Source organism: Mus musculus, chromosome X, assembly GCF_000001635.26.
Source record: "Mus musculus strain C57BL/6J chromosome X, GRCm38.p6 C57BL/6J".
Taxonomy (NCBI): Eukaryota; Metazoa; Chordata; class Mammalia; order Rodentia; family Muridae; genus Mus; species Mus musculus.
Window position 1 is genome coordinate 113,877,696 of NC_000086.7, and position 6,735 is coordinate 113,884,430.

Below are 6,735 nucleotides of genomic sequence, written 5' to 3' on the forward strand. Positions count from 1 at the left end.
GTCTCCAGGGCTAGCTCTCTTACAAAGCCCAGGTGAAGGGTGAGGCCATTTCTGCACAGCTATCAGACTTCAACATACCCATGGGTAGAAGCCTAGACCAGAGACATCAGCCTGGCCTTTGGTGTCAACAAACCCCTGGTGCTTCAGGGCCACATACTGAAATGTGACCCCCTGTAGCAGCATCAGCCAGGACTCCACCATGTTCATGGGTAGCATCACCAACTACTCACATCAGGCTGTTCCTCACTACCTTTGAATCTCCAGTTCTGGAGTGGTCTCAGGAATACCTCACCTTGCTCAGGTCATATTGGCACGGTCTCTCCACCACCCCCCACCCCAGTCCCGGACCCCCCTGGTAGTTGTCTCAGGTTATCTCCCTGTCCAGGCTAGAGCTTGTCTAGTTGTCATATCAGACTTATTGCTCACTGGGCCCACCCAAATGGCCCCATGTTAGAGTCATTTGTCTTGTGCTCACTTCTGCCGAAGGCCTTCAGTCCCATGCACAGTTCTAGTCTCTTGCTTGTTCCTGGTCCTGGGAGCTGTTCTAGCATATGTGTCACTGGACCGCTAGTCCAGGCCAGGCTTGTTTTTGTTTGTTTGTTTGTCTGTTTGTTTGTTTGTTTGTTTTTTCAGGAAATTATAGGTTACTAATCATTCAGATGTTCATAGATCAGGACACTAAGCTAGACATAACCTCTCCCCTCTCTGGCACCTACTGAATTGACACAGCTGACACACCTGGAATACTTCTAGAACATTTAATTGTCAGCCTTTGGTGAGAGGTGAAATCCTTAAAATTTGGAATAGTGCCTGCCTGGCTTTATTATTTATTTGTTTTTCTGAGAAAGAATGTTGACATGGCAATTTCCAAAGATAAAAAATTGATTCTTTTTCTTCTTGGATTTAAAGTTATTTGATATATACTCTGTCCTTAAGGAGCATAATTTAGTTTTTATGCTGATTAACATTAAGAGGCAGTGATTTCTTTTTACTTTGTATTTCATACAAAAAAAAAAGTAAAAAAGAGGTTTGTATTTTGCACAGTTCTTAATATAAATAGAATAATTTCTTAGCTTGTATTCTCTCTGAAGTATAGCCTGAGGCAAAAACATTATTTGTAGTACATATAGGAAATGGAATTTTGTAGGACTGAACTTTCAAGCCACAGAAACATGTGAAATAAACTTACAACTATACTACTGAGTGAAAGAATATAGTTGAAGAATCTATGAGTTTAACCATATGTATGCTTTCTAGGAAAAGGAAAATTGGAGAAATAGTAAAAGGATAAATGGCGATTCAGGTTCAAGAGAAAATGAAGGTTAAATAAACAGAACCCCAAATATTTGTAAGGTAATGAAATTATTTTGTTGATATTTTATGATATATTAATCATTTGATTAATATCATTTTATATTTATTCAATCCCATACAGTGAGAGATACATATAACAAGAGGTGATGATATGTAAGAACAAGAATTACACAGCATTTGTCCTTTCTGTTCAATTTTGCTTTGAATATTAAACTATTCTAAAAAAACAATAAAACAGTAAAAGTAATAAAAATAATAAAGATGCTTAAATGCAAGCAATAGGAAACATGTTCTATGTCTTTTTTAAGTGCTGTCTTCTTAAGAACAAGCATTGTGGACTGGAGAGATGGCTCAGTGGTTAAAAGCACTTACTGCTCTTGCAGAGGCCCTGAATTCAATTCCCAACAAACACATGGTGGCTCACAAATATCTGTAATATGATCAGATGCCCTTTTATGGTGTGGCTGAAGATAGGGACAATGTACTCATTATTGGGTACTCTTATAAATGAATAGGAGGATTGCAGGCTCCAAAGGGGGTAGGAACTCCACAGGAGGACCAACAGAGTCAACTAGCCTAGATCCTTGGGGATCCCAAGTCTGAACTACCAATGAAAGAACAAAGAAGTGGGTGGCTTGGGGAGCAGGGCGGGTATAGGGGATTTTGGGGATAGCATTTGAAATGTAAATGAAGAAAATATCTAATAAAAAACACTAAAAAGGAAAAAAAGAAAAAATATAGAGGCTGGACCTAGGCCTCTCTGCACATATGTATTAGATGTGCAATTTGGTCTTCATGTGGTTCCCAAACAACTGGAGCAGAGATTATACCCCCCCAAAAAACTGTTGGCTACTCATGGGATATGTTCTGGTTGAGCTGCCTTGTCAGGTCTCAGTGGGAGAGGAAGTGCCTAGCCTCCCAAAGACTTCAAGGGCTGGGGAAGGGGTCACCTACTCAGAGAAGAAGGAAATTGGGGCATGGGAAAAGTATCATGAAAGGGGGTGACTAGGAAGGGGGCAGTGAATAGGATGTAAACTGAATACATAAAAGAAAGTATTTTTAAAAAAATCAACAGGAATACAATAAGAACTGAAGACAATCTACGAAGAAACTACAATTTTACATTTTATTCTCATTGAAAATATTTTATGAGTTATCAAGCTATAAAATAATGAAGTCATGATCACTAATGAGTTGGTGTAAATGGTATATAATAAGAAGATTTTTGAGTAATAATAACAAAGTTACTTCTGTCAATGTATTTCTTCAGCAATTGAAATGATTTTTTAAAGATTTATTTAATTTATGTTTATGTGTACCCACATGTATATATGCTTACCTCATGCATTACTGCTACCCATGGAGAAAAGAGAAGAATGTTGCATCTCCTGAAACTAAAGTTGCAATCAGTTGTAGCTAGGAATGGAAATGAGATCCTTGGCAAGAGAAACAAGTGCTCTTAACTTCTACACCATCTTTCCAGTTCCCTAATGATGTTTTAAAATATTTCCCTGGCACTGCTAATTGCTATTATTTTAAATATCATTCTTCTATTAAATGAATTACAAACTGTACTAGGGAAAACAAGCATATATATTGGCTCTCTAGACATTCATGATGGTGGTTGAGAAGGTATTTAAAAAGGGAAACAAAGCCCTACTTCCTTCTACTCCATTCTCCTTAGAAAATCATTCGTATAATGAAGCCTCCAGTTAATCTCTAAATATTTCCATATTTCATTCAAGTTTCAAGGAAAATAAGCAAATAGTCATTCATAACTAAGTGGAGCACAACTTGTTCTCTAATTTCTTAACAGAATTTTATCAGCTTCTAGTGTTCGAAAACTGATGATTACTACATTCTATGAATAATAGTGAAAACCTACTAAAATTTACTCTCATGCGGAAACCATGAGCATAATATTCTATTCATTGTGAAAATCATTTTATATTTTTTCTAAGAATTTATATTAAAATGATATATGAGAATCCAGGCATGTTGAGTCACACTTGGAATTCCAGCACTATGGGATCAGAGACAAGAGATCTTTTAGTTTACTGCTATCATGGGCTAGATAGTTAGTTCAAAAATTATCCTATGTTTTTTGAACAAACAATATCTATAAAATCATCATCATAATCATCAACATTAACAACAACAACAACAAAATGCAGACATATGACATGCCTTGGTAAAATTTAGATAGCATTGAGATGAATTTCTTTTTTTTTAATATTTTTATTAGGTATTTTCCTCATTTACATTTCAAATGCTATCCCAAAAGTACCCCATACCCTCCCCCCCACTCCCCTACCCACCCACTCCCACTTTTCGGCCCTGGTGTTCCCCTGTACTGGGGCATATAAAGTTTGCATGTCCAATGGGCCTCTCTTTCCAGTGATGGCCGACTAGGCCATCTTTTGATACATATGCAGCTAGAGTCAAGAGCTCTGGGGTACTGGTTAGTTCATAATGTTGTTCCACCTAAAGGGTTGCAGATCCTTTTAGCACCTTGGGTACTTTCTCTTGCTCCTCCATGGGAGCCCTGTGATCCATCCAATAGCTGACTGTGAGTATCCACTTATGTGTTTGCTAGACCCCAGTATAGTCTCACAAGAGACAGCTATATCAGGGTCCTTTCAGCGAAATCTTGCTAGTGTGTGCAATGGTGTCAGCATTTGGAAGCTGATTATGGGATGGATCCCTGGATATGGCAGTCTCTACATGGTCCATCCTTTCATCACAGCTCCAAATTTTGTCTCTGTAACTCCTTCCATGGGTGTTTTGTTCCCAATTCTAAGAAGAGGCAAAGTGTCCACACTTTGGTCTTCGTTCTTCTTGAGTTTCATGCATTTACCAAATTGTATCTTATACCTTGGGTATCCTAAGTTTCTGGGCTAATATCCACTTATCAGTGAGTACATATTGTGTGAGTTCCTTTGTGATTGGGTTACCTCACTCAGGATGATGCCCTCCAGGTCCATCCATTTGGCTAGGAATTTCATAAATTCATTCTTTTTAATAGCTGAGTAGTACTCCATTGTGTAAATGTACCACATTTTCTGTATCCATTCCTCTGTTGAGGGGCATCTGGGTTCTTTCCAGCTTCGGGCTATTATAAATAAGGCTGCTATGAACATAGTGGAGCATGTGTCCTTCTTACCGGTTGGGAGATCTTCTGGACATATGCCCAGGAGAGGTATTGCGAGATCTTCTGGTAGTTCTATGTCCAATTTTCTGAGGAACCGCCAGACTGATTTCCAGAGTGGCAGATGGATTTCTTATCCACCGGTTTTTTTATTGTCCATAATGTTTCCTTTACTATTGGTTAATACAAATAGGAAGACCCACTGCTTGGCATTGATAGACCATTACTACATATCTGTGGTCTGTGACTGATGTTTTGAAGATCAATTACAACATTAAAATATGATAAAATATAGTAAACATCCAGTATGATAAACACACAATAATAGAAAATGAGATAAATGAGTTAATATGCAATGAGGAAGCTTCACTATATTAGAAAATAAGTTCTTTTATAAAAGAACATAATATCAAGAGTCTTCCAAATGCATGCATAATTAAATAAGTAACTTGTTTTTCACATGGCATATTTTGAATTAACCAACACTGGAAGATACATTATTTATCTGTTTTCCTAATGCCATTTAGGTAAAGTTTGAATTTCTTTTTATTTCTGAATTCTTCAACTTCTCTCTGGTCATTTAGGTGGAGGAAGGCAAATAAAAGTGTACAGAAAAAAGGGAGGACATTTTGGTACTTAAAAATAAAAGTGATGGAATCAGAAAAAAAAAAATCTGAGTGAAGTGTCCCAGATCATATATGTGGTATGTATTTATTTATATGTGGCTATTAGCTGTTATATTAAAATAAACCCAGGTACAATCTGTAGAAAAACAGAGAGTAAGTATAGGATAAGGGACTAGAGAGGGTACAGAGAGATCTTGTTAGGAAAGATAAATAGAATAGATAATTGTAGATGGATTGACTAGAAGTATCAAGAAGGAATGGGAGAATGAGTTGAGGGAGGGAACACAGGTAGAGAGAACAAAAATAAAGCGTCATTTTCAGAATAGCATGCAAACTTAGTACAACAGAAAATTTTAATTTATGCATACATGAAAGTGATCTAAATGAAACTGCCAAAAAATGGCAGTTGCATCTGTCCATCTCTTATAATCAAAGTTTCCAGTGCTGGGCTTAGGTTGCATCTAATTGAGCTCTTGGCCAGAGGAGTCCCACAGGAATTCCCAAACAAGTCATCCTGCTGACAAGACTTTAGGTTGTTCTCCACAAAATGACAACAGAGCCCTATTGCTGAAGACAATACCTATATAACTCATAGAACATGGAAAGGTGCCCACATACATCCTTGCCCTCCACATTCTAATATCATTTGTATTCTACAAGCAACCAAAAGAGAAACTTAATCTCCAAGCCAGCCACATTTGATCAACGATGGCATCTTGCATCCAAGTATGCTAGAGCAATGGTGGCACAAAGCTGGTGGGAGTAATGAACCAATAACTGATTTGACTTAAGGCCTACTCCATGAGATGGAACCTATTCCTGACACAGCATGGATAAGCAAGAATCTGAGACTAGATAACCCAGAGACCTAGAATAAAACTCATTGGCATAGGAGGAAATTTCCTAAACAGAACTCCAATAGCTTAGGCTCTAAGATTAAGAACTGATAAATGGGACCTCATGAAACTGGAAAGCTTCTGTAAGGCAAAGGACATAGTCAAGAGGAAAAACTGGTAACCTTCAGATTGGGGAAAAAAAACCCCTTCATTAAACCCACATGCAACAGAGGGCTAATATATAAAATATATAAAGAACTCAAGAAGCTAACTTCCAAAAAAAACCAAACAATCCAATAAAAAAGTGGGGTATAGAACTAAACAGAGAATTCTCAGCAGAGGAATATCGATTAGCTGAGATGTCCCTCCATGCCACATGTTCCACTAGGTCCATAGTGGCCTTATTTGTGATAGCCAGAAGCTGAAAATAAGCCAAATGTCCCATGATAGAAGAATGGATAAGGAAAATGTGGTTCATTTACACAATACTACTCAGTTATTAAGAACTAGGATACCATGACTTTTGCAGGCAAATGGATGGAACTAGAAAATATCTTGAATGAGGTAAGTCAGACCCAAAGGGACATGCATGGTATATAGTCACGAATAAGTGGATAGTAGACAAAAATGTACAGAATACCCAGGACACAACCCACAGAAATCAAGAAGGATAACGACTCTAAGGGCCCAAGTGAGGATGCCTCAATCTGACTTGAAAGGCAGAAGAAAGAAATCAAGGGGGCAGAGGGAGGGAGGACCTGGGTGGGAGAGGGTACAGGGAGGGGAAGGGGATAAAATGATCAGTTATTGT

General features: G+C 37.8%; 1 pseudogene; it reads right to left on the bottom strand.

The window, feature by feature from the left end:
- Positions 1–635: 635 nt before the first annotated feature.
- On the bottom strand, positions 636–759 carry Gm23985 (annotated as a pseudogene).
- Between the last annotated feature and the right edge of the window lie 5,976 nt (positions 760–6,735).